Source organism: Corythoichthys intestinalis, chromosome 14 (genome assembly GCF_030265065.1).
Source record: "Corythoichthys intestinalis isolate RoL2023-P3 chromosome 14, ASM3026506v1, whole genome shotgun sequence".
Classification (NCBI taxonomy): domain Eukaryota; kingdom Metazoa; phylum Chordata; class Actinopteri; order Syngnathiformes; family Syngnathidae; genus Corythoichthys; species Corythoichthys intestinalis.
This window is the reverse complement of record NC_080408.1, coordinates 36,065,351-36,087,726: the sequence shown is the minus strand read 5'-3', so window position 1 is coordinate 36,087,726 and position 22,376 is coordinate 36,065,351. Positions and strand designations below refer to the sequence as shown.

Here is a 22,376-nt window from a genome sequence, read left to right as displayed (position 1 = left end):
GTGATTCACAATTTTTTCTACAGATGATATGGTCTCTCAACTTATTACTTTAGGGATATTAACAGGTATTCTGATTGCTTATTGGTTGACATTTCTACACTTGTCTGTGTAGTATGCAAGAGGATGAAGCACAATCAGTTGATTGCCACAGGGAGAGAAGTGGTTCAAACAAGACGGAACGTGCTCTGGTGTGATTGATTGATATTCTGCAGTCAGTGCTCGTCGAGCGGAAACGGCAAAGATCAACGAGCCGAACAGAGTGATCGCACAAAGACAGGTTGGTATTTAGATGGCCGCACAAGACTGACTGTAAGCTCAGATAGGATTTTGCTATTTTTAAAATGATTCTGCCACAGAGCAATATGTCCAACAATTTGCCGCATACAGACTGTTTTTTCTCCTTACAAATTTAAAATAATTTCCATCAGTGTATCAATGTACTGCCAAGTTGTCCTGGAAGTGGGATCATAAAACCAGAAAAATATGTTTGAAAAAGTGGCTAAAAGTAACATCTCCCTGATCAGTCATCTCCAGATCCCCCGCACTCCTGGTAGTGGGGGCTAATTTGACAGTCCAAACAGTCCTACCTCATCTAAGTTAAACTGATCGCACCAGTTCTGGAATCTGTGTGACTTGGGTTAATAGACAGTTCGTTTTAGTTGTTTTAGTTTTTCCTTCGCTTCATACCCACTTCAAAATGGATTGGATATCTATTGCCATCAATGGTAGCCTATAGTAACCTAATAGTAAACTAACTTCAATTTGGTGAATATTGAGTCAAATTTGAATACTGTAACAACATTCGGCATTTGGGGGGTGGTGGTGGTGGTGGGGGGGTTATATCATATCAAATGTAGGACGTTTTTTTTGTTTTTTTACCTTATTTCATCTCAGACAGTTACATTCATCTTCACAAATACAGTTCTTTGCTTTCAAGAAACGACAGAAAAAAAAATGCCTGAAAGGGAGTGGGACGAAGAAAAAGTATTAAATCCCACCCCGAATTCTCAATTATCATGCAAATGAATACGGTAAAATATTTTCCTGCAACGTGTTTTTTTTTAGTTGCATAGTAGATATACTTCCCCGACACATGAAACGGAAAAACAACCCAAAATGTCGAATATATATATATATATATATAGAGAGAGAGAGAGAGAGAGAGAGAGAGAGAGAGAGAGAGAGAGAGAGAGAGAGAGAGAGAGAGAGAAAGAGACAGAGACAGAGAGAGATACACAGTATACACATGTATTGCGTATATCCATACCGACAATGGTAAAAGACCTACACAAACACTGATATACATTTAAGACCTTCCCTAAATATATGTTGACCAAATGAATTGTTTATAGTGCAATTTAAATATATGAATATTTCTTCACTTTTTAAGTGGTGACTCCGATTGTTCCACAATTTAACTCTGCGTACAGACACACAGAAGCTCTTACGAGAACAAACTTCCCGTAAACTCTTAATTTATGAGTTCTTTTACAAATGGTGAATTGTATTTGTAAATTTGCCGGTAACGTATTGTTAAAAGCTTTATACAGAATTATGGAAGTGTTGTAATCGACCATTGTCCAGCATTAACTTGCAGTGATCATTAACTTCAAGTCGTCCAAGCTTAAAGGGGAAATTTCACAGCAAAACTAACGCCCAGATATTAAAAGTATAAAATGAGATTTGCCATAATCCAAACCCTTATTGGATTATGGAAAAAACTTTTGAAATAATTTGGCGGCATAGTGTTTTATAGGCATTTATTCATCAGTCTCACGGGTCGTCAGTGACAAATGAAACTTCAAATGTCGCGATCGGGTATTTTCTGCAATTTTTAGAGATTACTGCATGAAAGGGAGATGGATGTAGAAGGCAAGGCAAGGCAAGGCAAGGCAAATTTATTTATACAGCACAATTCAACACAAGGCAATTCAAAGTGCTTTACATCACATGAAGATCATAAAAATCACATTTAAATCAATACAACGTAAAAACCAAGACAATCAAAATTGGAAAAAAAATTATACATAAAATTGCATTTGATCACAAATAGAAAATAAATAAATAAATAAAAATAAAACAAAAACTACTACAACTAATAATAATTGAAATCACCAATGGAGATAAACACAAGAGGAATAAAAGCAAGTAAATTGAAATATATAGACAGTTATGGATATGCAGTGCTAAACAAAAGCGTTTTTAGCCCTGATTTAAAAGAGCTACCAATTTGAGCATACTTCAGACGTTCAGGTAACTTGTTCCAGAGGTGAGGAGCATAATAACTAAATGCTGCCTCACCCTGCTTGGTTCTTGTTCTTGGAACATGCAGGAGACCGGTTCCAGACGACCTTAGGGTTCTAGATGTCTCATAGGAATCTAACATATCAAGCATGTATTTTGGTCCAAGGCCATTAAGTGTTTTTTTTTTTTAGAAGAGCAGTAGTATTTTATAGTCTATCCTTTGACTCACTGGAAGCCAGTGTAGCGATTTCAAAACCGGTGTAATGTGGTCCAGCTTCCTTGTATTTGTGAGGACTCTGGCTGCAGCATTCTGTACTAGCTGCAGCTTCCTGACTGATTTTTTATCAAGACCCGTAAATATACCATTGCAATAGTCCAATCTGCTCAAAATGAATGTATGCATAAGTTTTTCCATGCCTTGTTAAGTCAGAAGCCCCTTAATTCTGGTTATATTTTTTAGGTGGTAATAAGCAGATTTAGTGACAGACTTTAGATGGCTATCAAATTTTAGGTCTGAGTCAATAATTACGCCAAGGTTTCTGACTTGATTTGTAGCTGTAAGTGACATTGTGCTAAGTTGCCTGCTTATCTTTGACCTTTCCTTTTTTGGCCCAAAAATGATCACCTCTGTCTTCTCCACATTTAACTGGAGAAAATTCTGGCACATCCATTCATTGATTTGATGAATGCATTTACTCAGGGAGACTAAGGGACTATAATCATGTGGAGACACAGACATGTACAGTTGTGTGTCATCTGCATAGGCGTGATAGGAGATGTCATACTGTTCCATTATCTGAGCTAAGGGAAGCATATAGATGTTAAATAAGAGTGGTCCAAGAATTGACCCTTGAGGGACTCCACACATGAATTTGGTTCGTTCTGACTGATGGTTTCCGACTGACACAAAGAAATCCCTATCCTATAAATAGAATGTGAACCACTGAAGAATAGTGTCAGTAAGCCCTACCCACTGTTCCAATCTGCTGAGTAGTATGTCGTGATCAACCGTGTCGAATGCGGCGCTGAGATCCAATAGTAACAGAACAGATGATTTGCCTGCATCGGTATTCCGACGAATATCATTTAGGACTTTGATAAGCACGGTCTCGGTGTCTGTCGACTTGTGTATACATCACTGGTTGAGCTTTTCACCACAAAATGCCGAACTATTGCGATGTCAGTGGATGCAAGAGTTTTGCAAATACACTAAAGATTTAGTGATCGCCACATATAAACCAAAAGCACTTTGATGAGTCGGGATGAGATTTGTCCGGCAAACTAGAGTGATTTTCGAGAATGTCATGTGTTGGCGACATTTGATGAGTGCTGAGAAAAGTCCAATGTGCTTCGAAATCCATTGCGTGCCATCTTAGAAAATAGACAGGAATCAGGACTCTGTAATGTGTACGTTGGTTTCTCGATTTCCAACGTTGAACAGCAGGCCTAGTCCGGCCCTAGATGGCCTGTGTTGACGCTAGGCTAAGAGGCAGGAACGGTATCCCCATTCAAATATTTGTTCCAGATAAAGTAAGATGTTCCTATTAGAAATCCATGTCAATTGTGCCACATTTGAGACACTTGCATGTTTGAAGAATCTTTCTAAAACTTGCAAGTCATGAAAGTTGGTTGTTCTCATGAACCAATGTAAATGTTGCTGTATATTTTGTAAATTTCAATGTTTCATTTTTGCAGATATCATGTATTTATCTGTATGTTTTGCAAATATTAATGTTTGTATATTTTGTAAAAAATAAATAAAATGTATATTATGGATGTCTTTTTTCTGTATATTTTGTAAATATATAGATATTTTTTTTATCTTTGAATGTCATGCAAATATAGTGTATATTAGCATAGAACAGTTTGCGCCTTTTGGTTTTATGCATGATCTTCCCTTCCATCCCGTGTGGAGGGCTTTAAACACATTGGATTAATGATATTCTCTCATAAGAAACTCAAATAAGAAACTAAAATAGAATAGTCTTTATTGGTCATTGCCTTGACAACAAAATTGGATGTGCAACTCTAGTTATTTACACATACAAGATAGAGATAAAATGTAAGATGAAAATTAAAAAAAAAATGCAAATATAAAAAGAAGTGTTAACTCAAAGGCAACAGTTTAAGGTTTCCAAGATATACCAATTATAAGTAAGTACTGTATGACGGTATGAGTGTTAAATTAGCAGCAATACAATAATGTGCCTTGGTTAAGTAGTGCGAGAGGTACAAATATGATACACCATCCATCCATCCATCCATCCATTATCTTCCGCTTGTTCCGGGGTCGGGTCGCGGGGGCAGCAGCTTAAACAGGGAAGCTCAGACTTCCCTCTCCCCAGCCACTTCAACCAGCTCCTCCGGCGGGATCCCAAGGCGTACACTATATCATATATTATCATATAATAGGGCTGCAACTAACGGTTATTTTCATAATCGATTAATCTGGTGATTATTTACATGATTAATTGGATAAATGTCACTTTTGCCAATTACTTTCACAGTTTAACTTGTTTTAAGTTGTTATTTATTTAAGTTGTTTAGTTTAGGCATGTTGTAAGTAACAATGAAGACATAATGGATTATTTCCTTCAAAAATAACTGACTTAACAGTAGTCTACAGCTGTACTGTTTTAAGTACATAAAACCTGTTCAAGTTTTTAAGAAAGGTTCTGAGTATAAAACAAAAATAATTCCTCAGTACACAAATCAGACAAAAGTCCTGTTCATTCAAATAAAAAAAAGTGCTGCTGATTGACATTTTTTATTCCTGTGTGCAAAGCGCTGATATTGTCAGTGACTCATCTATTTTCTTAAAACAAACTAAAAACAACAAAATCGGATAAGGAGGAAGCAGACTGTAATGAATCAGTTTTCGTTATCAGTTGTTCATGAATACAATCCAAATGCAATTTCGAAGCACACTCTCTTGTATGACTATATTTACTGTTTGAATGGTTAACCCGTTAGTTTGTGTTGAAAGCTGTTATATGAATGGGTTTATGCATGTGTTTTTTAATGAAAAGAAATGCGACAATTTTACTATCTAACAATAACCTAAGTGCTAATATGCTTCTCCAGAACACAATACAAACAGACACTTAAGACACTGATAAGCATAATTGCTAACTAGCTTAGCGCTCCGTGCTAAGTAGTAATGTCTCATCGACAAAGAATATAAACAATGCAATTGGCTTCATTTATTCATATCTGACGGCGCACACTGGATCTAACAACACAAAACACAGTCTAACTCTCAACACTTCGTCATATTATCGATTCAGCAACCCAACACAAGTGTAGCGGTGAATTCTCTCTCTCTCTTGCTCTCATCACCAGCGCGTGCTCACAGCCTCACATTATACACAAAAAAGGACCCAAACAGGACTGCTCATAGCTGCCAGCAAAATCGATTATCAAATTCATTGGCAACTAATTTATAAATCGATTTTAATCTATTATTTGATTAGTTGTTGCAGCTTTATACTATATTATGTATCGAACATTACATATCTTGAATATTTAACCCAAGCTTTTTTTTTTTTTTTTTGCAATGCATTTTTCCAGGAGTGGCCAAGTCTGGTCATCGTGAGCCTCAATCCAGTCTGTTTTCCAGGTCTACCTCTTTCAACATGCATGAATCAAATAATCAGGGTCTTGGGAGGAGGTTAAGAGTTTTTAGGAGATGAGAAAATTTTCCAGAATGTTGACGTCAATTAGTTCAATTTCACCGTCAGGGATCGCTTTGTCTGCTGGAGGTTCTGCCTCCAGCTCATACATGTATGGCACAGTAATATTTGGAAGAGTTCCACCGTCATCAACACATAAATCGTCCTCAAAACCATCTTCAGCGAAAACGAAAACATTTTCATTGGATTCAATGTCTCAATCGTTGAAGAAAGAAGAGTTGTCCCACAAATAGATCTCTATATGGTAATTTTATGTTCTGTTGCGTAAATACAGACTCCCGTCCGTGATGTGACACCTGCTAGCAAACAATGTTTAGCCACGCAGTTGAATAGGCCAAGTGTCTTCGGAACTCCTGTGGCGTGGGCAAGCAAAATCCGCTTTTCTTCAGGGTTTAAATATTTAACGGAGGGTGACAGGTTATTTGTACATACACAATATAATAATAGAAAAAAACAAAAGTATGTCATTTTCGGAATGTGATATTTTTCCCCTTTAAAGGGATTGGACATAGTACTCTACTGTATATCACTGTCAATAGCAGTTATGGTCACCAAATGGACCTTTCGAAACATTGAGTTGATAATTACAGAAAAGTAATTATATTTAAACAAAGCAGTTGAAGACAGAGAAAGTGATCACAAAAACTGTTGATGTACTTTATATAAGGGTATTATTGACAGCAGCGACAATGAGTATGAGATGAAGAAAATGTCACAATCATACATCAGCAATCTTTTTTTCACAAGTCCGTTAATTTCATGAGACAGACAGTAATATACGAGCATTAATCATATTACGAATATTATGACAGCCTGAAAAACAAAACATGGCTCAAACAGCATTGAAGTTAATCTAACTTTAAATGAGGACATAGGCGATCATGGTACACTATTGTAGAAACATGTTCTTCTACTCAGATTGTGGATGTTGTAAACAGCTATATCACAGATATCCCCCTATATATAGGATTTTAATCCACACAGACCTGATACTGATCTAACTGTTTTTTTTCCCCTATGTACATAGTTCAGATATCTCACTTGTGCCATTTCAAATACAATTATCAGGACTGTGGTGTAAATCCAAAAGAGAAACTTAAAGCCTTAATGTACTTCATCAATAGCAGTTGCATGGCCACAGTAATTAAAGAAATGACATAAATTAAAAACAGGTCAGACCACTGAGGCTATGGTAAGTGTCTCAAACAATGACATTGCATGTGCAGCCAGAGTGATTGATGGATGAATAGGCTAATAATGGTTCCCAGCTTTTTGCTAACCCTGTAAAAACTGCAAATAAGTAAGATTAAAAAGAAGCAAAGAAGGATTTGACTAACTGAGAACGTTATCGTGAGGGAAAGGAAGCAGATAGGAAGTTTGCCACACTAAGGAAAATTGTCCCCATAAGGCATTACAGAATCCCACAAATCCCACCATCAGAACTTAACATTTTAGTTTTTGGAAAGGAAACCTCAATGAGGACACAGAACACAAACTAGGGAAAGAGATTAGTTACTAAAACACACCCTTTAACTCTGATTGACACTACAAATTTGAGGACAAAGCAATAATTTGCTCTGTAATTAAGAAAACAGTTTGTAATTTAAAATGTCATACGCAAGCCTCAAGCCACTCAACAGTATCATACTGGGGACTGTTTGCTAACAATTGCGATCCACGTACGGCATTAAAAGGGCTTTATCAAAATGTCAGTGCCTCGGTAATCGTCAATTGCGCCGCCCATATTGATTCCAAACTCTTACCTCTTGTTAAAGGTCCATCATTTATCCTCAGCATGCCCAAAGCCTCCACATCACCACCACCCACTTAGTCCTATTCAGTGCTGCCTATTTCATTTTTTTCCTGTAGCTTGGCAGAACTTGATTTCCTCCATTTATGCTTTCTTTGCCACCGTCTCCAGGCAACTCAAAGGCAGTTTCAGCTAGTTAGGTCCATATCCCCTGGAGACGTCTGTTTTTTCTAATCTACACGTCCTGTGTCTTACTGGTGAACATAAAATAATTTTGACCCAACGAGCACTCTTGAGAATAATTACAAGTATTACGAATAGGAGGCTCTTAGAGCCCTCTTCAATTTGCTGTGAAAGATGTTATTTATGGCATGTACTGTACAAGGACAAGACAACAATGACTATCATTGTCAATTGATCATCCATCCATCCTCTTTCACTTTATCCAATTTTGTTTCACCGGGGCAGTAAGTAGCTTCAGCAGGGCAGATCCCGAAGTGTTACCAGCCTAATTCAAAATACTCTTAATCCTTGTTCATTATCTATTGAGTTTAAAATTTGACAATTTTAAATTAATTAAAAAACAGGCAGTATTGCACCAGAATGAGTTAAATGAACAAAAGTGTATGAGTTCGGACAAAATTTCATTCCAACAATCAAAGTAACACGCCAACAAAAGAAAAGAAAATATCTCATGTTTATACCTCCCACTCAAGACATTCTAATCATAATGTTTGAAAGAAAAAAATATTCCATTAGCAAGGTTGCTTGAAAAGTACAAGACTTCTATGCATAAAGTTTCATCAGCCAAGAAAAGAATGATAAAAGCCATTCTTTGAATGAAAAAATAAAAAACATTGTTGCAATAAATACATTATTGCATATAACAAGAGCGCATCAAATTATTGTTTCCAAGCAGACAGTTTTATCAGTGTGGAAATCGTGGACTTTAATATGAGGCAAATTAAACTCAAGGGATCAAAGCCGTCAACTGTGCCTGCCAAACTTCCTTTAGCAAAAATATGTCTCACTTGTGTGGTCACTGACAAAGCAAGGAAACATCAACAGCGGCACTGTGCCAGCAGAGTGGCGCATTAATTTGTGCTGCTGAGCACCACAAGATAAATATGTGACATTGATTGGGGAGGGCAAACAATAAAAACAGCAGTATGCATTGAATCGAGTCCAGTCTAGTTTTATATCGTAATGCACAGCATGAACTTGTTTGGAGTGCCAAACATTTTTTATGGCGAGCAATTTGTATCACTATATACATGGGGTTATCAAGCGTCAAAAATAAGAAAAAAATCACTATTCCAGTATTCAATTCCAATTCTCTATTGCTCAGGATTTTTTGCACTCTGAGCATTACACCTGAAACACAATGCTATTTTTGTGCAACATCAAGAGAAAATCAAATGAAACCAGGCAAGATAGCCTTTTTGTAAAGCATACGTAAACATCTAAGTTTCAAATATATCTCCAGAACGACTGTGTTTACATTCATCAAAACCTTGCTTTTATCCCAGGCAATAGTAGGTGGTTTATTTACCTGACATCTTTCGGCGAACACTTCCGCCTTCGTCAGAGGGTCACTGATGTTGGTGTGACGCATCTTTACCATCAGCTGATGGATGAAGGCGTGACTCGCGCCTTCTGCTGCCCATTCACTCTTCAAGGATGCTGTTCCAGGTCGTAGAGAGAAACATTTCAGTGATCGGTTATGGCTGATTTGTGATGTTCTTGTTGTGATTGTTATTTTATTACCCTTGTTTGTTTCATTGTTGTGACTGCAAAAGGGAAAACCACATCATGGACTGGGAAAAGGCCAGAGTTATCCGCACCGAAGAAAACAAACATTAGCGCTGGATCAGGGAGGCCATTGATCTCCGCAAGCAGGGCCCGAGGACCATCAACAGGGACGAGGGGGCGTACATGCTCTCTACGACCTGGAACAGCATCCTAGAAGAGTGAAAAGGCAGCAGAGGGCGTGACTCGCCTTCATCCATCAGCTGATAAAGACGGGTCACACCAACATCAGTGACCCTCTGACGAAGGCGGAAGTGTTCGCCGAAACATGCTAGGTAAATAACCACCTACTGCCTGGGATAAAAGAAAAGTTTTGACAAATATATACTGTAAGTGCAGGCAAAATGAACTCAATACCACTGTGTTTACAACACCTGGAAACAAGACATGAGACCAGCAATGCACGTGGTAAAAGTGGAGATGTGAATATCAAGTTATTGGAATAGAAATGTATATTGTACACAAAAGTAAATGTGCATAGCAAAAGCTTGTCATCAGAAAGTCTATCATCAGTGTATACTTGCTCGCTAGATGTGGCGTTTCTCCTTGTATTTGCCTTCGACACGCTCACTTGCTCCTCTCTTAAAGCAAACTTATACCAACATTTCTGAGTAGTTTGGACTTCATTAAAGCTAATTTCTGGTAATCCAGCTGCGAGTGAGCTACCGTCCGTCGACCTGTCTGAATAGTCACCAAATTGCAGAAAAACAATGTCACGTTAGCCCCTCATTGGGAGGTTAAGTTTAAGCAAATCAAACTGCTTTCAAATCTGGTCGCAGGATAGTTTCAGTCTAACATGCTCCTGTCTGTGGTACAGTTTTTGGTACAGGTGACTACTCAAATAGATGTTGCTTTTGCTGTTCTTGTGGACACGTACTGTGAAGCCCAAATTCTCCGTTGTCTTGAAACTTGGGCCGTGTTCAGACTGGGCAGACAAAATCTGATTTTTAGTTCATCCAGAGTGAAACTGGATGGCTCTTTTGTAGCGAGACCAGTAACAATGCACATAAATCTGACTTTTGCAAGGCCGATTGGAACCACATACGGGAGGTAGTTTCATATCAGATATGTACAAGATGCTTCTCAGTCTAAACAGTTCATATGGGTTTTGACAGTCTGTGACGTCACTCTATGCTGGATGATACTTTCATTGCAACAGTAACCTGTCAGGTGTATCAAAAGTGTGGCACAGTCTGAACTGGCCCAGATCTGATTTGGACACTTGCTAAATATAGTGTGAACAGTCAACCCTAAAAATCAGATTTGAGGAGGAATCTGATTGGAATCAGATATGCCTGCAGTCTGAACACAGCCTTGGTAGCAACAGTATGCAGCATGGGCCTGCAACTATCGATCCCTGGATTTTTTTTTTTTTTTTTTTTTGTATCAGAGCGGATTGATTTATTGCTGAATTATTATTATCTGAATTCTACTTGCATGCGTGGTCTTCGTCAAAGGCATCAGCCTGGAGTGTGCTGCAACGCATTCGTGCTTGTTAATGAGGCCACTGATAAAGATATTTTTGCACCCCAAACCAAAAACCTGTCACAAAATCACTCAGTGCAAATACACAAAACAACTTTTAAACGGACAGACAGACAGATTATTTAGGCATGCATTGAAATCAATATAAAGCACCACTCTCATATCTGATCATATAAAGTGCCATTTGGCCATACATTGCATGTTATCAATATTAACCACCATAACCTTTTGTTTTACCTCACAAAATTTGTATAATCCTTTTCCCCTGGTTTTTACAATTCAGTTTGCTATCTAACTGTGTGTAACGGTCCTCCCACATGACATCCAACATCAAATACATTATAACCTTTAAACCTGGACCCTTTCACAAAGGAATATAATAATGAGACAGAATAGATGGTATGTTCCATCTCAAGATAAAACATCGGTGTTCACCATGGAGCAACAATTCACAAGTTCAATCAAGTTATATAAAAGCATATATTGTGTTTCGGCATTTGGTTTCCATGTTAATGTTCAACTATTGGCTTTTTCAAACCATTAGACAATGGCAATTGATGCCCACAAAATGAGGACACACAGTATATCTCTAATCCACAATGACATACATGATGAGGAAATCTGCATCCTTCTGTGCCTCTCAGCTCATTTTGAGCATAGTGCCTACTTATTATTTCTAATAGCCTTGCAAAGGTGTCAGAGATCACCAGTACTAGCTATTTCACTATCTTTCTCAGTAATCAATAAGAAAAAATGACAGCTGTCTTCTTTTTTAAGCAACAACATAAAGGAGCAAGTATAGCAGCATAATATTGGACTCAGCAAATATGATGCATTATACACAAGGGGGACTATCCAAGAAAATTGCATATGCAGTGATGTGATGTTACAATGATAAGAAGCAATCACCGTGGCAACATTGTCAAGGGACAGCCGGCGCGTGTGCTTTGTGACAGCCTTGCAAGTGAAATTTTGGGTGATTATCTTCTATTGACTGGGAAAACAACCACTTTCTCTATTCTGTGGCTGCATGGGCTAAACTTCCTTGCTATGCTGCCTACATTTACACTGTATCACAAAAGTGAGTACACCCCTCGCATTCCTGCAGATATTTAAGTATATCTTTTCATGGGACAACACTGACAAAGATACATTTTGACACAATGAAAAGAGGTGTTGGCAAGCTTCTTGTAGCCTTGGCCATCTTCATGTCGCGCAACAATACGTCTCTTAAGATCCTCAGAGAGTTCTTTGCCATCTGGTGCCATGTTGGAACTTTCAGTGACCGTATGAGAGAGTGTGAGAGCTGCACTACAAATTTGAACACACCTGCTCCCTATGCACAACCGGACCCAGTAACACTAACAAGTCACATGACATTTTGGAGGGAAAATGGCAAGCAGTACTCAATTTGGACATTTAGGGATGTAGTTTCTAAGGGGTGTACTCACTTTTGTTAACAGGGATTTAGATATTAATGGTTATATTTTGAGTTATTTTGAGGGGAAAATAAATTAACTATTAATATAAGCTGCGGCGGCACGGTGGCTGAGTGGTTAGCACGTCTGCCTCACAGTTCTAAGATCAAGGGTTCAATCCCGGGCTTCAGAGTGTGTGCGTGAATGGTTGTATGTCTCCTTGTGCCCTGCGGTTGGCTGTCAACCAGTTCAGGGTGTACCCTGCCTACTGCCCGTAGTCAGCTGGGATAGGCTCCAGCACCTCCGCGACCCTCGTGAGAAAAAGCGGCATGGAAATTGAATGAATGAATGAATATATAAGCTGCCCACAGGCTACTTTTCATTGTGTCAAAGGGTCATTTTGTCAGTGTTGTCCCATGAAAAGATATACTTAAATATCTGCAGAAATGCGAGGGGTGTACTCACTTTGGTGATACACTAACTCATGAAGTCACAACTCTGAACATGAAGTTAGGCAAAATGGCAATTTTTTTTTTTTTTTTTTAAACACAATCATCTCATCTAGTGGTTTCACAGCATTAGTTTTATCACAATACAAACTGATCACATTTGGCAGGAGCCATCAAACAATGTCAAGCATATTCCTTTGTAAGGGCTGTCTGTCCTACACCTTTCCCATGGCTGCCACCCCAACATGTGCACGTCCTTTCCTATTTATGCCAGGCTCCTCTTATCGTGGCACTGCCCATCATGCCGAGCTGGGACGCTTGACAGCTGTTTGTTGACGTGGTGCCACATCTTATTACCTCTGTTTTTATTTTGAAGTCAGCATTTCAGGCTGACGGATGGTAGACGGGTGATGTGTTGGGGCCTTTATGGCCAGACAACGAGGACACCATTAAGGAGCCGGTTTTGTTTTCCTAAATGTTAAGCCAATTGGAGTTGGCATTCAAATTTATTTTCTGAATGTTACAGGACTACCCAGGGGTTGATTTAAAATGGTTTCTTTTGAGGATAGTTATTCATAGTTATTAAAGGGGAAATTTGACAGCAAAACTAACATCCAGATATCAAAAATATACAATGAAATCTCCCATAACCCAAACCTGTTTTGAAATAATACAGTGGCATAGTGTTTTTATAGGCATTTATTTATCTGTCTCTCAGGTCCTCAGTTACAAATGGAAATTCAAATGTCGCTATCGGATATTCCTGGCAATTTTTTGGGCATTATGTCACGAGCGGGAGCCAGATGTAGAAAGTCTGTCGACTTGTGTATGCGTCACTGGTTGAGCTTTCCGCCACAAAATGACAAACTATTGTGTTGTCGGTGGATGCAATGTAATAATGCCAACATTTAGAGATGACAATTAAAAGAGGCGTAATACAAGGTCCAAGTAGTTTATGTCACCATGACCGAAGTGAAGGAGGGCTATTTTTCTCAAGGTATAAGCCCACTGGCAAAGAAATATATATGTAATTTGGCAATGCATTGACAGCATCCACAAAGACGATTTAATGGCTACATTCATTTTCTTTTCCATTACCGACTGAATATATACAAGCGTAAAGACCTTATCTTTGCTTCGGTCAATGGATTCACATCCTAAATAACGTCACACAACCACACCAAATGAGTGCATATAGTTGTTTTTCTTCTCTCATTGTCTTGAGTCCTTTGTGATTCATAACGACATTTTTTTTTCTTTTTTTGCTCGAGTGGTAGACACAATTCAGACTGTCCAAAGTTGCCGTTGTAGGCTCACTATCCTATTCCCCTCACTATCCACTCGCTCTTGCTATATGATTGGTCGAAGAGTCGAAATGCTCTCCCGTGATTGGCCGAAGAGTCGAAATGCTCTCCCGTGAAATGCCTGTTTAAAAATAATAATAATAATAATAATAATAATAATAATACCTCAAACTTATATAGCGCTTTTTTGGACACTCAAAGACGCTTTACATAACATAACACAAAGACAGAATTAAGAATTAAGAGGTGGGAAAAGCTAGTTTGAACAGGTGGGTTTTTAGGAGTGATTTGAAGTTTTGTAATGAGTCCGAGTTCCTGATGGGTTTTGGGAGTGAGTTCCAGAGTGAGGGAGCAGCAGCGGCGAAGGCTCGGTCCCCCAAGGTTCGGTGCTTAGTGCGAGTGATGGGTGTGAGGAGATTAGAGTCGGCAGAACGTAGGCGGCGGGAGGGACAGTGCTGTTGTAGGAGGTCAGTGAGGTAGGAAGGGGCCAGGTTATGGAGGGACTTGTAGGTGAGGAGGAGGAGTTTGTACTGAATCCGGTATGAGATTGGAAGCCAGTGAAGCTGTTTGAGGATGCGGGTGTGGGTGAGGAGGCGGGCGGCAGAGTTCTGGACGTATTGCAGCTTTTGGAGATGAGAAGATGGAAGACCATAGAGGAGGCTATTGCAGTAGTCGAGTCTGGATGTGATGAAGGCGTGAATGAGTATTTCAGCTGTGGCTTGGGAAAGGGAGGGACGGATGCGGGCGATGTTGCGGAGATCAAAGAAGGAGATTTTAGTGAGGTGGCTGATGTGTGATTGGTATGACAGTGTTGAGTCCATTATGATGCCAAGATTGCGTATGGAGGTGGAGGGGGTGACAGGGTGACCATCAATGAGGAGAGTGAGGTTCTGTAAATGTTCCCGTTGTTACTTCTTGCGTTCGTTAAAAGTGCTCATTTAAAAAGGAAAATCGATGGATGATACTACACACAGAGCGTATTATTAACAAATGCTAAAGTTGTATATTCATATAGCGAGAATAAGGAACGTCACTGACAAGCGCAGGCCCCCGCGAGTGGATAGTGAGGGGAATAGGATAGTGCGCCTACACCTGTACGTAGCCTTAGTTTACAGAGCTGTGGCAACCCGGACGAAGACTGGAAACTGGTCTCGTGACTGGCTGAACACAGAAGCAAAACAGGGATAAATTTGCGATGCGTAAATCGTCTTTTAAAATGGGGAAATCTCCGCTTAACCATTGAGATCCGTTTTAGAAGTACTTCTAAAACACGTTTCTTTAATGTCTATTCAAATGTTATGGCTTCATGAATAATTGAAGTGTAAATCTTACATTGTGCACGTTTAAGTAAAAAAAAAGTGAGTACTTTATTCACCACTTAGAAACCAAATGGAAGAACGCTGTGGTAATGGAATCAAATCCACTGCAGGTGTGCTTCTTCTCCCATTCACTTATTCACGCTATGGGACTGCACTGCCACCAACAGTTAAGGGGTGGCATTGTAAAAGTACTAACTGAATCCTGCGGTTGTTCCTCTCGCCAGCCAATTGACGGAACAGGGGCACTTCAGGGGCCATTCAAATTAGAGGTGCGGCCAGTGCCCTTGTGGCCCTGCCCCTCAAACCGCCAGTGCATTTTCAGTTGTCAGAGATGTGGGGTTTCGTCAGCTATTGAAAACGCTTGACCAGCATTATGTTGTGCCCTCCCGTAATTATTTCAGTAACGTTGCAATTCCCAACCTTCCTCCAGTCACAACCCACAAAACTATTGAAAAGTGGCTAATCTTCTTACAGAAAAATCTCAAAATAGTAGAGGAATAAAAAGACAATAAACAATATACTTACAATATATTGCCCAATTATTATTGCACTTTACATCCTGAATATAACCTATACTAAAGTCTTATGTTTAATTAAAATAGGCAAAGCACTACCTCACTAATTCTGAATTTATGTTTCCCCCAGACTGTATATGGCGGTCATATATCAAGGATAAAGTGCACTGTAAGAAGAGGTGGGTAGAGTAGCCAAAAAGTAGTGTTCCTTTGAAATAATGTTACCCAAGTAAAAGTAGTCGTCCAAAAAATGTATTCAAGTACAAGTAAAAAGTATTTGGTGAAAGTAATGAGTAACATAAATGTAATTGGTGAAAAGAATACAATAGTAATGAGTAACATTGTAACTGCTTATATTTTTGTTGTATTTTTTTCTGAGCACAACGTTATCTATATGAACTGTTGTTCTAATTATACTGTAAAATAATCCATTACATAACCATATTAAGCCAAAGAAATACAAAAAAAAAAAAAAAATGAATAAATGAAGCATTATTCTTCCAAAGAGCATGAGTGCCCTCTGGTGGAGAAAATAGTTCCAAGTTTGAATAGTGAAGAGTTCCTTCATAATTGCAAATTTGAAATTAAAAGGACTATATCTCCAGGTTTCTGTTGTCAATTGGTGCCTAATAAAAACTGGGAGAGAGGTTAAAATCCGTGCTTTTGAGTCATATGAAATACTTCATTTCTTAGGGTGCTTTGAAGACACATGATTGAACAGGCTGGCGTGAAGATAGAACGGCAAGCTTACGTCTGATTGGTATAATGGAGTCATGTGATTATTGTTGCGACGTTTCATTGGTAAAATCAGTAGAGCTACTTACTGCTACTACTACAGCTGCTACAGCTACTTGGCATCGCTGGCAAAAAAAAAAAAATCTAAAATGTAGAGTGAAGAAGAAAAGTCTAACGATTCTTGCGTAGCCCAAAGTAGCGGAGTAAGAGTAGCGTTTTTTCTTCACAGATCTACTCAAGTAAAAAGTACAGCTTAGTAAAATTACTCTTAGAAGAACATTTTTTTCCCATAAAGTTACTCAATTAAATGTCACGGAGTACATGTAAAGCGTTACTACCCAGTACCCACCTCTAGCTGTAACTCTCTTTTTATTCTACTGTATGGTGTATACTCAAGGCTTGGAGATACTTTAACATTCGAAATTATGTTTTTGTTGACATTTTTGTATGTTTTAATTTTGTATACATATTTTTTTACGAAGTAAACTTCTTGCACAATGCATTTATTTGCTGATAAGAAAAATAAAGAGATGTTTTGGGGGGGAAATTGTTCTCCTTACACTCATATCACATACCGAAACCGCATATTTTTTCTCTACCATTTTGGTGGAACTATTCAATTTTAATTTACACTGAAGGTCCTGAAAGCTGTCACAGGCCTGTTTTAACATTCCAATTTAGTTTGAAGAACCATTGAAGAATCATACGTATGACGACCAAGCCTTTATTATTATCATTATTATTATTACCAAAACTGAAAATCAGCCTGGTTATTCTGGATCAACAAGCTGTTAGTCACTGCGCACACAAGGTTTTTTTTTTTCTTTTGATGACTATAATGACTGGTGTGTGATAAACGAGACCTCATTGTTACTTTGGTACACAAGCTAGTCATCAATCTTTGTTAGGAAAATATCTTGTTAGTCATGTGTTGACAACCTGATTTCCTGAATGGGCCCGAATAAATTATTCTCCATATTGACGGGTCAAAACATGAAAAAGAGAAAATGAATCTGTTCAAAATTCCCACAGCGTCTTGACAAAGCACTCGCCAGAATTAAAGGGAACATCACCTGTCATTGCCAATAAGCATAGCCAGTCCATCTTAAAGCTTGAATCACACCCGCCCACCTGCCGCCACCTGACGCTTTGCACATCACGGTCACTCTGACTGACATCCTCGGCACTTCGGGGAACATTCCATTTACCGAAAGGTTGGGACATTAAAAGCATTATTTTGCAGCTGTCACCTGCAGTATTGAAATCTAAGACATTGACATCAGCTGGCAGGTTTACCTTACTGATATCTAAATATATTACAGTGATATAGATTTTCTAAATAGATAATATGTTGAGAAATATGCTTTCGTAATTTATGTACATAGAATATGCTCAAAACATATTTTTAATTAGCCCCCAGCCTTATCACAAAATTACTTTGTTTCCCATTACGAGCTGTAATACACAACAAAATTAAAGCCAACTAGTTAGCCTGTCAATCATTAAACACAGGTTCCAAATTTATATTTCCTGTGTGGAAAGAGCAGTTTCTTTCGATCCAATCCACAATTCCGGCATATTGATTTTTCTTCTAAAGCAACATAAATTCTGCAAAAAAAAAGGGAAAACCTGAGGAGAAAAGGCCAACGGCACGATTAGATTTTAATAGCATCTCTTTGCTCAATATATGAGCATTTTATCTTCAAATTACACAAATAACCTTTCATTTTCCTCCTACCCAGATAGCAGATTGGACACATTTAGTACAGAACCCTGTCATGACCAAAGCTTTTTTTCATGTACAGTCACTTCACGAGTTGCCCTGGTGGGTTTTCTAAAAGTGTGTTAACTCAAAAATAGATGAAACCAATGTTCAGTCTGTCAGGCGTTTGTTGTGCATCTCGTGCAACACAAATACTTTGATCCGCAAATGTCGCCTGTTTCTGTGCACCAACACACATTTCATGTTCGGTTATGTTGAAAACGGCATGGATGGCGGATGCAAAGAAACATAAGGAATGTGTTCATATAGGTCAAATATTTGAAAATGTGTTATTACCTGGTTGTCGCAAAATGCCGATGACTGAATGGTATTTGTAAATGATGAAACGCGGTTGTTTAGACACCAGGAGCAAAGAGCATCATGATGTCCATATTGATTTGGGTGTAAAAGGACACGCTCGGAGGGGGTATTCTAACAAAAGGTCAAGACGAATGAGACGGGATTTTTTTCCCCTTTTGTTTTATTATTTTAATGCTGACATCCACTATTAAAATCCATAGTACTTAATGTTCAAGGGCAAATGAACCAATTTACCAATGAATAAATGTTGTACATGTTGGGAAATTACAACATGTTACAATGCAGCTTAAAGAGGAAACCAAACCTTGACATTTATGACTAAAGTTCACGGAAGGCTTATTCTAATCTATTTAAAGCAGATGTGAGCAAGGTACGGGCAACCAGCAATCTTTTTTTTTTGTTTGTTATCGCTTCCTCACCTTTTTACTAATGTTCTCATGTAAGCACTGCCATTTCACAGCACTAAGATAAATCCCCCTGCTCGTTCGGTGGGAAGGTTTAGAAAGGAGTTGAAAGAAAAGAAATTTTTGTTCCAATGGCTACCATACAATACCTGTATTTGGTGTTCAATAAGCAGACTAAGCTTCCAGCAGACTCCTATATCCTGTGTGACAGTCAAAACTGTCAACATAAGCATAAAAAAGTCGCTTCATGTCCGAAAGCAGCAATTCATTGCCACCAAAACCTACATGTGCATTTATACTTTTTACTCTAAAAAGATGTTCAATCACTAGTTTAATATGCTAAAATAAAAAAATAAAAGTCAGCTGTCTTCAACACCAACTTCTCTTACAACAAGCTCCCTTCCATATAAACCGCTATCAAATATGAAAAGCAAACGCTTTACATAATCTTCCCAAACTTTTTTAAGCAATCGCAATACAATGAGCTTAAGTGGAAAAGTATGTTTGCTTTTGTGGATGGTTTTCCCTGAGCAACGGGCAGCCATGATATGCAGAATAAGGAAATTGGCTCACATTTCAGACAATTTAAGCATTCAAGAGCTTCACTAGAATTGTTCTCAAGATGCTTAGCTTAAACTTTAATTTGCCCCATTGATAGCTGTGGTAGACAAATACCCATGTTAACTAGGAAAGCTAGCAGTGAATAGGTTTTAACATTGTATAAATATAACAAAGTGCACCGCAATGCATAAGTAAGCACAAGTATAACTACTGTGTGCCAACTGTACTTTTTCAACTGCCCTACATCTGTACACACGCACTTCACGCTGCATTTACATCAAACGCTATTTCACTTAAAAGGTTGCTAGGCAACCCTAGCATAACAGATCTACAAAGTGGTAGTTTGGCATTCAACATAATAAATGTTCTATTTTCATGATTTCGCTTGGAGCAATTAAGATACAATTTTGTTTTATCATTGAATCATAGTTTTTCATATACTGAGTATGACTCTTGGAAGGGCTTTTAAGATAAAACCATCAGTTTCAGCCAGAAGGAAAGTGACACATGAAAATTACAACCCTAGAGGAAGACACTGCACCAATGTCTTGTTAAAGTGACAGGATCATCTACTCTGTCCGTGATGTGCCAAAAGCACACATCTATTAGCTTTTTAAGTCACTTCATCACCTCGATTTTTAACAGTGAATTGTCAAAATATCAGGGGAAAAAATAGTTTGGTGGAAAATTTGCTGTGCTACAGCTCAAGTGGAACATCTGTGAAAAAACTTTTAACAAACAAAAATCTAAAAGCAACAAAAAATTCTGCCTTGAGTTTAATAACACCATTATGGCTGACATTCTGCATGATGATGGTTCAGGATTTGTTGCTTGTAATAGCATAAAAAGTCACAAAAGGACAAAAAAAAAACCTCATCACTTGCTAATGAGTTAATCCTTTGACATGATTCCCATGTGCCTCATTTTCCTCTTTGTTAAATTCATGCGCAAGTTACAAGCTGTCTCTATCCCACCTGCAATAGCACTATGGTGAAGCAAAATACCGCCAAGTGGAAATGTGGCATTCAAGTGCAAAATTGCCCTTTAGCTTTTTTCTGTGGTCCTAAAAGCCCTTTGCCATTTTCCCTTGCCTTCCCTCCAGGCAAGAATACAGGCCATCTTTTACTCAGCTGGAAAAAAATATGAAATCACCGGTGATCACTGTCTCTCAAATCATCACCTCCCCCATTACCTCCACATCACATGACGTGGACTCACCACTACAATGGGGGCGAAATCCATTGGAACAGGTGGAGCTGTGGACCATATCCCATTAGCGAGCCTGCCAAAGACCCATTCCTGAAGGAATAAATCCCTACTCTTCATGCACTATGGTCAAAATCCACTGTACGTAGAGTCAAATATGTATGCTGCAACCTGTCTCACTAGTGAGAGAATGATGAACATATAGAACACACTTTAATTACTTTATATAAAAGATCCAACTTCCTTTTGTGGTTCGCTGGGAAACATTCAGCGAAACAGTCAGTTTGCAATGAAAGTCAACGGCTGAAAAAGCACCTCAAGCGTGACGAGCCTGCCATGGGTGCGTGTGAAGGGCGGACGGGCGTCGGACTTTGACTGGCTCGGCTCTTTGCCCACGGCTTTATGACTCTTCCCACATGGCAACGCATAATGGCAACACTCGCCTTTCTATACATAGACCAACATACAAAGTCAAAACCAATGACAATGATGGGTCACCCTCATTACACCAACATATTTTGTTGGGATAAGAGTTGCAGAAAGATGAGAAAATGAAACAAAATTTGTCATAGAAACTTTCACATACTGCTGTCTATGTTGTATTGATAATCAGTACAATGTGGAAATGGCATACAGGGGCTCCTGAGTTGAAAACGAAGACGCCCTACAATATGTAAAATTAAAATCTTAGGGAGACAGTATTGCCGTTTTAAAAGAACTTTATGGAATTGATCCTAATCACCTATGGTCTTGAATGTTTTCATCAAACTGTGTCCCCGGTAATTCGCCATTAAGCCTGACTTGCTGTCACAATGTGGCTCATTTAAGCGCAACCTCATAGAGGAGGTCAGAATTGACAATGAGCTTGTGCAATTACAATAGTTCATTGTTCGATAGAAAAATACATGGGGCACCAAGAAGACAAAGGTTAGGCTACATAGCATGAACACAATTATACCCTTACCCTCAATCGTGCACAATTTAGTGCAAAGACATTTGATGGGAAAGGCTAAAATCTTTCTCATCCATATCTGTCAACCCGAGGCCGTTGTCAATCTTACAAATAGTGACGTATGCCCCTACAAATTGGTGACTAATCTTACAACGTTGTATATAGCGTGCAATATGAAACAAAAATAAAACTCAATTTATAAAATAATATTAATTCATTGGTAATATTGTAACATATAACCTGGTGCGATCAAAAAACAATATCTTCAGCTACATCATGATTACTAAAATTTAACAGTGACTTTTGTTATAATTGTATGTAGCACTTTTGGCAATTTCTATCATGTCTTTTGATGGCTGCACTTCAGCTCGCAATTCAGTTTGACTTGAAGGTAGTTCGTTAGTGTGTCCAATTATAAATCAAAAAGGTCAATTGATAAAATAAATTACC

General features: G+C 38.5%; 1 protein-coding gene across 1 annotated transcript in view; it reads left to right on the top strand.

Moving 5' to 3' along the window:
• Positions 1 to 244: 244 nt before the first annotated feature.
• Positions 245 to 22,376, top strand: part of aqp4 (aquaporin 4) — a 91,771-nt gene continuing 69,639 nt past the window's right edge. The window contains exon 1 of the mRNA XM_057857520.1: positions 245 to 277. The gene's annotated coding sequence lies outside the window, so the exon portion shown is untranslated. The remainder of the gene's footprint in view (positions 278 to 22,376) is intronic.